Source organism: Mus caroli, chromosome 13 (genome assembly GCF_900094665.2).
Source record: "Mus caroli chromosome 13, CAROLI_EIJ_v1.1, whole genome shotgun sequence".
NCBI lineage: Eukaryota > Metazoa > Chordata > Mammalia > Rodentia > Muridae > Mus > Mus caroli.
Window position 1 is genome coordinate 102294493 of NC_034582.1, and position 11911 is coordinate 102306403.

Sequence of the window (11911 nt, forward strand, 5' to 3'; positions counted from 1 at the left end):
ACCCTGTTTGGAAACAGAAGCTTCTATTTAATGGGGTTGATTGATATGAACTGTCTTCTCGGAGCCCCTCCGCCATCTTTTCTAATGCACGTGTAAATAACCCAATGCTTAACCTTTATTTATTTGGGGAAAGCATTCACGGCCTCAGCTCTACACAAAGAGCTACAGGCAACCAAGAAATGCCGATGGGATGGGGCCAAATGCATCACACAGGGAAGATCACACCAATGGGTTGTCCAGTACCAAATGACCAACCCTGAGAACATATACAAACAAGTAACATTATATGAACTGAACAGATTATATTTAGAAATGTATAATACATGTACAAATATAGTTATATAACATATAATAAAAATGTGTAGAATCTATTGTGTATATATAAGATATTATATATGTAAAATATGTAAGTATATATGTACAAATAGGCATGTAATAACTATTAACAAATAAAGAGCTCATGTATTTGGAAGAGAGTAATGAAAGGCTATGGGTGGGTTTGGAAGAAGGAAAAGGAAGAGAGAAATGATGTGATTATAAAAGAAAAATGAAATAAAAATGAGTACAAAGAAAAATTCAGATTTATAGGGTTCAAGTGAAAAACAGTAATGAGGTGATTTCAAAACAAGAGAAGAAAGATAACGAAATGGAGACTACATGTGAGTAGATTGCATGTATTTAGGAATATCCCTTAAAAGAGCATTATCAACAGATTAGGGCTGAGGATTTTTGGGAAAATTTGAGGTTCTAAACTGATGCTAAAATATGCCCTTTGGTTAGTTATAGCATACATATGTGGAGAAAGTCATCTTTACCTATAGCATTCTGCGGGAAACAGTGGTCACATGATGCTCAGAGTGAAAACCCTGTTTATGGGTCCCAGAGTGTAGAAGGAGCCCACAGACTCAATTTTAGAGTGAGCATGTAGAATTCTTAATTATGGATCAGTAGTTGTCTGTTGTCAAACATAATAATGTTAAAGCCATCATACTGGGACTAGACAAAGTAGATCTTTTTCTTCTCGGTAGCCTAAAGGGAGTTCAGGAGGACAGGTAACCAGCTGTAAAGTAAGATTTCTCAAACTTTGTGTGCTTGAAAACCTTCTTAGGTTAACCAATGTTTGTATGACCATGAATATTTTTGGAGAGCAAATAGAATATTTATCAAAAATACACCAGAAATTTTTTATTTTAAAATAATTCCTTGGAAAGATATCATTTTATCCGTTGTGAAAGAACACATACATTTGTGTACTAATGAAATAGATGTTCTTTTTCTATATAAAGAAATCTTGGAGGAATGTTTGCTATTAAGGCATAGAGACGCTGTGAGGGCTTTCAAAGTTGACTGATACTTTGATTTTATCATTATCAGCGCTGAGAACATTTTGCTATGCTGTCTAAAATGGCAGGAATATGTTTAGGGCCGTTTCAAGAGTGATTGGAGATTTTGTCCTATTTCCAAGTAAAATTTCACTTGATTTTCAAAATGGAGCTCAGGATAGCAATTCAAACAGCAATTCTTAAAAATAAAACATTCAGCACAATATAACTAAGGATGTGCATGCTGAGGAATGGTGGTTAAGAAAACATAAGAACCTCATTTTTTAAAAATGTGATTAATCCAGGATATTGTCTGGAGAATGGAGCCGCGGTGTTTTGGAAAGCACTAACTGGCACTGCATGGCCTGGAGGCAGGTAGTTGCACATACATGTTCAGATGAAAGGCTACACTGAGGAGCTGTGACATCACATGGCTTCAGATCATTATGCACTTGATCTCCAATTCCTTCTTCGTGGTTGGTTTTTTTTTTTTTTTTTTTTTCTCAGAAGTACAATTTGACAATTATTTTTGACTTGTGCTCAGTTTAGGGCTAGGGTTGAGGGCTTAAGAGATGACCCTGCTGTTGACAGCATTTAACAGTGGTGCTCTTACAGAGGACATGAGTTCAGTTCCCAGTATCCATCTCAGGAAGCTCACAACCAACGCCCTCTCTCTTCAATGGATACCTGCACTCAAGCACACACACACACACACACACACACACACACACACACCCTGCCCCACCACACATGTGGGTAATCCTTTTAATTTAAAAAGAAGCTTATATATGAGTTCAATTGATAGGCAATTGCAGAAAAAGTTCAGGAGTTCTTGACATTCTCTCATCGATACAAAGTCCACCCAGGAAGGCAAGTGAAAGGGTGGTTACAGGCTACCCCTCTCAGGCTGTCTCCTTTATACATGAGACTATCAAGGAAATGTCTCCTCTACTTGTTTATGAAATGTGACGTGCAGAATCATGCCCTCTGTGAACTTGCCTGGTATGTTCCAGGAACTGTGGTCATCAGAGTGCTCTTTGACACCTAACGTTTCCCCTTCTGTCTGTTCTTCATCAGGAACACTTTTTGGCTCTCTACACATTTTTTTGGTGTTTTTTTTTTTTTTTAAACTCATTTCCCTATCCAAAGACTTAACAAAGTTTTCATTAGGCTTCTGTGATTCCCATAGCCCTTTCTATAAAGATCCTACCACATCTTTGGCACGCTGTCATCTGAGCACTTGATGTTGTTATCTATAAACACATTTTGATGAATTTCATGGCATTCTGGGCAAAGAGTATTATGCGCTTTAAAAATCCAGAGTTTCCCTTTGCACTTTCAGAGAACTACTGCATTTCATTATTATTTAAATCATTGTAACAACAATTATGGCAGCTTTAGCTTGCTTTTCATTGAGGGGTCAAAGACATAAAATAAAACTTTCTAGCAAAAGTGTGGTTCATCTATAATTAGCAGCAAATATGTATACTGTTCATAGTAAACAAAGTAAAAAAACAAACAAACAAAAAACCCACTGTATTTGTATTTGGACACCTTCAAGTTTAGTGAAGTGCTTACCATCAAATTAATTGTCCTTTGACTTTGAATATTCTTTGTGTATCACTAAAATATGGTTTAGTAGTGAATCAATGAAAGCTGAAAGATGATCACTGCTGTGACATAATCCTGCCCATCTGGGTTACTTCGAAGTCACAGCTTCAGTGTATCACTCAGTATAATTAATAGAAAATGCTGGGCCATTTAAAGCCCCAAATCCCAGTAGCTAAACCTTTGAAGTTTGTCTCATTTATGCAAAGTCAGTTGATATTTCTGGTTGACCTAATACCTTCTACTTGGTCATTCAGACACATGGCTTTCTTCTTATTTTGGTTTAATTTCTCAATGTCAGGTGTATCTCCCACCTGTATGTGAACTGGACAACTGAAGATGTCTCCATGAGCAGGCCCAAGGGTGGCATATATTCTTTCCATCTTCCTTACACGTGGTATGAGATATTTTAGAAATGTGCTCTAGCTGTGAACCCAGGGGAAGAAACATTTTTTTTTCTGACTTTCAGATCCTCTATACTTAAGATCAGCTAACACAGTACCATATCCAAGTTAGTTTCTTTTAATAATATTTAATAAATGTATGTTGCAGCCTCATAGAAATTATAATAAGTGATGTTTCTTTTGGATCATATTAGTGGATTTTGATATATCACAAGGATATAATTATTGACTTGGGGTTATTATGATTTTGTGTATGTTGTTGTCAGTATAATAATATTGTTTCTAATTTCCTTCAATTGACAAGTGAAGTTCTCCCAGACTTCATTTTCCTGTCTCGTCTTCACAGAGTCTCAAGGTTTGGGTCCTAAAGTGTCCTCTGGTATTCTTCCATGTTCCCTGATTTTAGGCATTAGCTGCTGCTGCTACATAATAATAACAATAATAATAATAATAATCTTCTCCTTCCCTTCCCCTTTCCCCTTCTCCTTCTCCTTCCCCTTCCCTTCCCCTTTCCCCTTCTCCTTCTCCTTCCCCTTCCCTCCCCTCCCCCTCCTCCTTTTCTTCTTCTTCTTCTTCTTCTTCTTCTTCTTCTTCTTCTTCTTCTTCTTCTTCTCCTTCTCCTTCTCCTTCTCCTTCTCCTTCTCCTTCTCCTTTTTCTTCTTCTTCTTCTTCTTCTTCTTCTTCTTCTTCTTCTTCTTCTTCTTCTNTCCTTCTCCTTCTCCTTTTTCTTCTTCTTCTTCTTCTTCTTCTTCTTCTTCTTCTTCTTCTTCTTCTTCTTCTTCTTCTTCTTCTTCTTCTTCTTCTCTCTTCATTCCCTTTCTTCCTCTTCTTCCTTTTCTTCTACTTACCCTTATCATTTCTCTTCTCAATATACACTTCAGATCCTAAACATTTAAAACCGAAATCCTGTTCTTTACTTATCCTCCTCACCATGACCTGATTTTTATCCTGTGGATCTTGTCATGGTCCCTTGGGCCAATGGACTTTATCTTTCACTTATACGATGTATAGTACTTCTCTGGACACTAATGTGGAGTTTTGGTTAGTTTTGCATCATCTCAACACTCTCTAGAGTCTTTAGAGAGGAGGGAGCCTCCGCTGAGAAATTCCTTCATTAGATCTGGCTGTATGCAAGTCTGTAGGGCATTTCCTTATTTAGTGATTGAGGTGGATGGGCCTACTACATTGTCAGGTGCAGGGGTCAACCCTTGGCTGATGGTGTTAGATTCTATAGGGAGCAGGCTGACTTCTTTTGATGATAAATGGCAATATGGGAATGTAAGCCAAATACGCTCTTTCCTCCCCACCTTGCTTTGGTCACGAAACATCACAGCAATAGTACCCCTAACTAAGACAAAATTTCATACCACAATATTGAGGCATTACTGAAAGAGACCTGACCATGTTGTTTGGGAAGAGTTATGGAAGGATTTTGTAAAATTGAGCTAGGAAAGCCATTGAGTGTTCAAGGCTTGGTGAACTGTTCTATGGAAGTTAGGGAAGTAAGAGTATTGAGAGAAGGGCAGAGGATGGAGGCCTGGCTTGTGAAGTTTCAGAGGGAAGCCCGAGAGTCACTTAAAAACTCCATCTGGGCTGTTGAATTGTTTGAGAATCTGTGATTCTAGTCACCTGGAGCTGAAGAATCAGCTGTGATTAACAAGAGACCATCACCACTAAAGTGAAAACTTTGCTTTGCTGGAAATCATTGATACTGGTCATCAGGTGCTTATAGATTAGTGATGATTAAGAAGGGGACAGCTGGTCTTACTGCAGTCAGGGGTCTGGTTTGGGTTTGTGGTCCTGCTGCAGCCAAGGGTCAAGTTAATGTCTGTGACCTATGTTACCATTGAAAGCCATACAGCTATCCATGGTCTATGCTGCCACCTAAAGCCATGTTGATGTTCATGGGATGGGCTGCCACCAGGGACCATATTGGTGAGCATGACTCATATTGCCACCAGAGACCATGCATGTCTATGGCATGTCCTGACACAGAAGGCCAGGTGGATGTCTATGGTCCAAGCGGAACTCCTCCTGCTGACTCTAAATAAAGGTCAAGGACACATCCTTTTCAGTGGTATTGATGATTGCAAACTCACAGGTGAGAAAGAGGGGCATAGAAGGCTTCTGTGAAACCCCTCTCCCCAGAAAGGTAACAACCTAGACAGGAGGGTGTCAAGGAGAACTTTGATAAGAACTCTGAGATGGAGCTCTGTGCAATGACTTCCAGAAGGAGTGGAGCTGGGGAAGGACTTACTTTTCTTTAAGGGGCTGGGCACTGGGTTTGACCCTGCTGAAAAAAATATTGGGAGTTTTTATCAAATCTTTTTTGGGGGAGGTTCAGGGCTAGGAGAACTTGGAAGTAAGGGTGATTGAGGCGCATTATGTGAAATCCCTCAAATAATCAATAAAAATATTATGTTAAAAAGAAAAGACCAGTCTAATTGAGGTGAAGTCCTCTGAAAGTGTGTCCTCAGGGTCAGCCTATAGAAGCTCTGTTCCAGAAGTGGTCAGGGCTGCACCTTGGGAGTGTTAAGAATATCCCAGGTGATACTCATTTTGAAGGCATGAAGGAGTCCTGGAGAACAGCAGAGGCTTGGCACTGTGAGAGGCCAGGGAAGGCCATTGCTGCACATTTAGTAGCAGTTGGAGGCTCAGCATTGAAGGGACCATGCAGAGAATTTGAAGCTTAGCACCAGGAAGAGAGTCCAGGAGAGGATATTGGTGAAAGTGCAGTCCAGTTGCAGGGAAGACCCCAGCACTTTGGAGATGCTAGTATTATGGGATGGCCACCAAGAACAATAGCAGGAACGGAGAGGATCCTGCCTGAGCTTGAAAGACAAGCTGTGTGTGCTGCAGAGGGCAGAGCTGGAGAAGGTGAAGAGGTTAGTTTTGGTTTGTTCAGATTATGGCTGCCCTGGTTCTTCTTGAAAAAAATCTCTCTCTCTCTCTCTCTCTCTCATTTACAGAGTCTTTAAAAGAGGTGGCTATTTTTAAGGGGATATCTTTTAAAGTTGAAATTTGTTTTTATTTTTTAATTTTTTAATTAGATATTTTCTTTATTTACATTTCAAATGCTATCCCGAAAGTTCCCTATACCCTCCTCCTGGCCCTTCTCCCTACTCACCCACTCCCACTTCTTGGCCCTGGCGTTCCCCTGTACTGGGGCATATAAAGTTTGCAAGACCAAGGGGCCTCTCTTTCCAGTGATGGCCGACTAGGCCATCTTCTGCTACATATGCAGCTAGAGACACAGACAGGTAGATCAATGGAATAGAATTGAAGACCCAGAAATGAATCCACACACCTATGGTCACTTGATCTTTGACAAGGGAGCTAAAACCATCCAGTGGAAAAAAAGACAGCATTTTCAACAACTGGTGGTGGCACAACTGACGGTTATCGTGTAGAAGAATGCAAATTGATCCGTTCTTATCTCCTGTACAAAGCTCAAGTCTAAGTGAATCAAAGACCTCCACCGAAAACCAGAGACAGTGAAATTAATAGAGGAGAAAGTGGGGGAAAAGCCTCAAAGATATGGGCACAAAAGTTGAAATTTATAAGGCTGTGGGACTTTTGTGCCCTGAATCCATGGGAAACACAGATGAGCCCAAGAATTGTGAAGTGCACTGCAACTCACAAAAGCAGGATTTAAGTTTGTAGAATGTTTGATATGGTGTGATCTTGAGGATGAGCGAGGTAGAAAATGTTATGGTTTAATAGTGATGTGTTTATATGTCAAGTTGACAAGGGGCCAGTCATGCTGGCTAGTTTTGTGTTACCTTGACATTAGCTAGAGTCGCTGGAGAGAAGGAGGACTCACTGAGCAAAAACCTCCATGAGAGCTGGCTGTTGTGATGCTATAGGGCATTTTCTTAATTAGTGCTTGATAGGAAGGGCCCAGTCCATTATCAGTGGAACTACACCTGGGCTGATGAGCAAGTTAGTTAGCAGCACTCTCCCATAGCCTCTACATCCACTCTGACCTCCAGGTTCTTGCTGCGTTTGCTTTCAAATCCCAACTTCCTTCAGTGGTAAGCAGTGATATGGAAGTGTAAGTTACACACACCCTTTCCTCCCCAACTTGCTTTGGTCCTGGTATTTTGTCACAGCAATAGTAACGGTAACTAAGACACCAGTACTACCTCTTTCCTAACCACAGATGCTCACTGCCTTGGTTCATTTTGGGGTATTCTCTTCTTGTCCTCATCCTCTTTGTTCTCCACATTGTACCATTAAAAAAAAAGTCAAAAGAGAGGTCTTTCCTCATCTCTTGCCACTTAACCTAATCCTAAAATACACCACAGACATGGCTTAGCAGTTAGGTCTGCGGGCTGCTTTTGCAGAGGACCCCAAATTTCATTCCCAGCACCATATTGAGTGGTTCACACTCACCTGTATGCCCAGCAGGAAATCTTGCACTATCTTCTAGCCCTTGTGCATATAGCTATTAATTAAAAAAAAATTAAATGCATATATAAACTATTAGGTTCTCATTGTTCTTAAAAATATTGAGACCCCCATTAGTCGGTTAACCACAGGAGGTAGAATGAGAAGAAGAATATTCCCTTTTGCCTCTTTTCTGGTTAGCTTGAAGCCTCTGCCCCTCTGCCCCCTCAGAAATCATGCACACTGGTTTTTGCTCATGCTCCATTTCCTTCTGCACAGTTGATCCCTCCTCATCTTTCCCATCTACCATAATTTAGATGTCTTTAAATCCTTTCCAAACCAAAGGCAGCTGTTGTCACTGTTGTGTCAGTCTCAGTGTCTTCTACACTGTAATTGCCACATGTCTTGATCATATTTTGTGATTCAATGGTTAATATCTCCGAATCATCAAACTGTGCCCTCAGTTTATCATTTTGTCACAAATGCCCAGGAGAATGATGGGAATGTCACCATATCCTACAAGCATCCCTGTTTTTCAATTGTTTCTCCACTTTGAATCCTAAGCTATGCCTTACCACTTTGCACAGATTGAGGCTAAACAAATACACATCAAATAGAATTGGAGTCTAATAGCCTGGATTCAAATAACAATTTTGAAGACATACTTCATCAAACTGTCTTGATGCCCATCCCAGTTTGAGTTTTAAACAAAATGCAGGTGTACCATTTTGCTTCAGAGCAACTTCTGAGGTTTTTCTTTAAAGGAAGGGTTTTCTACTGGTAGATTAATATGGTTTGGAAGCTATCAAGTTGATTTACACCCCTTCCATTTCATTTGCCATCTGCCTGTTTCTAAATGAGTAGAAGTTTGGTACAAGCAAAAATAAATACTCCAATAAAATATTTATACCATAATTCTATGTAAATTATAGCTTTTACTTTGAGCAAGAATTATTACAGACTAGAAGTAAAATATTTCCTGCTTGGTAGTTAGCGAGCTGTCTCTGGCATCTGCAACTTGTGTTACTGACCTCAGGCTCAAATTTTTCTTCTTTCTTTTCAGTAGCGCAAGTTTGAAACCATCAACTTTTTATAGCAAACCCCATGATGTCTGGGTAGTCTGACAGATGTATTCAATATTTGAGTCAAATGTTGAATAAGTACAACTTTGGTTGTGTGTGATGCTTTATTAATGTGGGCAGCTAATCTTCTGAAGCTAATGGGAGTAAAATTATAATCAAAGACCTTTTTAACTCAAAAGAACATGCTTTAAATTATTCTTTTTTCTTAAACTGTTGCTTTTCTTTGACTAGGGTCCTTGAGATAGTGAAAGGCTTTTTTTCCCCCCTTAGCTCAAAATAGCAGAAAGCATAGTCTTTATTTTCTTACTCAAGAGAATGGTTTTTGACATTCAATTCTTAACACTTTGCCTGAAATAAGATTCTGTGTCTCACTTGGGTTTTGGCAGCAAAGCTTGGTTATGCATTTAAGAGAATTAAAATAGATGATCCATTAACACAGGGAGTATACTTTTATTTCTACTATGTGTCCCAAACTGGGACTATCAGTCAACAAAATGTCTACCCTCTACATACATGGTTATTATATTTTGGATACCCTGAGGGAACAGGTCAAGTATGAAACCTACTGAGAAGTTGAAACCACATTCCCTACAATGTGGGAAAACTCGGATGGGGGTGGTCAGAGTGGAACTAAACAGAAATGTACTTAAAGATAAAGCTAGGACTCTGCTCGATCACATAAGAGTACAATGGAGTATTAATGAGACTGCAAAACTGCCCTTCTGGAGAAAGGTCTGAGTTCTGTATCCCCATATAAAGAAATTGTTGTTGGCAGAATAGGAGGAAAGGGGTAGACCTTGTAAACATCTTAGGAGGAAAGTTCCCCTTGGATCTCCTATAGTAGTGGTCCAGGGGTGGAGTTAGATGCTGCTTAACAATTTATAACATCCAAAAGACAAAGTACTTCCCAACTAAGAGGAGACTGAACAGAGCATCAGCAGCATTTACTACAAAAGACAGATGCTCCATTCCTGCCAGAAGGTGATGATGGTGTGGATCAAGGAGACATCTGCACTTACAATAAGATCCAGTCTGGCCATGTTTAGACAATTTGCAGCTTAACTGATGTAAAGCTACAAGAAAGTGAGAAGACAGTGATGGTGATGTGAATTCTAGTCAAAGAAACTGTATTTCTAGTCTAAGAAAGCAGAGTTTCTACTTAAGTAATATAGAGATTGGAGGTGGTATCAACTTTCTATATCTAATTTACTATTGGCAATGAGACATGACCATGGAAAGGTTTAGTCAAACCAAATAATCTTTGGTTTGGTCCACAATTCTAATTGCTTTCATTGATGGTTTTAATGCTAAGTATTTAATGCAGATGAATAGAAGCCAAGACAATGCTTTGATTTGGGTGATGGAAATAGGAAATGAAGGATAATGAGAAAGAGCAACTGGTGTTGTAGAAAGACAACCTAAAGTGAGAATAGTAAAGTCAGGGTATTAGCAGTCAGAGTTTAGAAAACAAAGGGTGAGTTGGGCATGGTGGCATGTGCCTTTAAGGCTAGCATTAGGGATGGCAGAGGTAGGCAGACCTCTTTGAGTTCAAGGTCAGCTTGGTCTATATATAAGAAGTTCCAAGACATCTAGGGCTACATAATGAAACCCAGCCCTCCAAAGAAGACATGGAGGAAGCAGAGGAAGAAGGAAGAAGACGAGGAAAAGGGGAAAGGGGAGGAGAGAGGGGAGAAGAAACAAGAAGGAGATGGGAGAGAGAAGAGGAATAGCTCACTCTGAGTGGTGCTGAGGAACTGTGTGGGAATTAGTGGGTTGGCATGGAGAAGGTTCTGTATGACCACAGACCCATTGCAGGAAGTACTGGCCAGGGCAAAGCATAGACAGAGTAGAATTATGGATGGCAGGCAGGAAGGGAAGAGTGTGAACTTTGGTGCTCTTTCTGAGGATTTTTTCCTCCCAAGTATTTATACAAAGAAATTACATGGGTGGTTATTTGACCTTAAGTGGGATATGACATAGAAGGTGGTTATATAGATGTGAAGGTCCAGCTCAGAATAATTCAGGAGTGGGGCAGTAATAGCAGCAATTTTGAGAAGATGCAAGTTGAGGATGGGGAGGCACAGGGAGAGTTTTGTAAATGTGAAGTAATCTCAGGGAGATCATTTTCTTTCTTTTTTTATATTTATAATATTCTTTTCTCTTTTTTTCTTTTTGTTTAATTAGGTATTTTCTTCATTTACATTTTCAATGCTGTCCCAAAAGTCCCCCATGCCCACACCCACTCCCACTTCTTGGCCCTGGTGTTCCCCTGTACTGAGGCGATCTTGCAAACTTTATATGCCTCAGTACAGGGGAGATCATTTTCTATTCCACTGGATGATTTCAAAGGAAAAACTAGATTATCAAGCAAAGGTGAACATTGGGAGGATGCTGCTCAAATTCTGGAGAGAGACATGAAACACCATCTCCAAGTCAGTAGAAGCCAACTAGAAAATATGTGACAATTCTGGACTGCTCTGGGAGTAAGGTTCTGACGTAAGGGCACATGGAAAGTTTAGGTTGGCTAAGTACTACATCAAAATTTACAAAACAGGAGAAACCAGATGCTTTTTTTTTCTGTATACATGACATTAAGTATACATGACATTAAGTATACATGACATTAAGTATATGTAATTGTTGAAATAAAACTAAAACATTTAACATGTGTTATACTGTTTTAAAATATGAACCAGGAGATTCAATAATTTCATTGTATGATTAAATACCATGTTCAAAATATTGATGATTTTCCTGCCAGCATCGTGGGAATTTTACAATATAAGCACTTTCATGGCAAGATGCAATGATCTTTATTTTCCCTTTTAGATAGTCTCTTGTATCTCAGGCTGGCCTTGAACTTGTTCTATAGCTGAAGACGACCGTGAATTTTTGATCCTTCTACCTCCACTTCCTGAGTGCTGTGATCATAAGTATTCACTACCACATTAACTTTATGTGGTACTAGGATGGGACCTGTGACTTTGTTCATACCAGGCAAGCACTTTATCAACTGAATCATCCCACAGCCCTTTGGTGGTAAAGGGCTATTTGAGATTATTTGAGAGCTCTGTATATATATATATATATATATATATATATATAT

General features: G+C 39.5%; 1 protein-coding gene and 1 pseudogene across 2 annotated transcripts in view; both read left to right on the top strand.

The window, feature by feature from the left end:
* Positions 1 to 11911, top strand: part of Pde4d (phosphodiesterase 4D) — a 1431689-nt gene that overhangs the window by 432168 nt on the left and 987610 nt on the right. The gene's annotated exons all lie outside the window — the stretch shown is intronic.
* Positions 1 to 11911, top strand: part of LOC110308424 — a 97185-nt pseudogene that overhangs the window by 1120 nt on the left and 84154 nt on the right.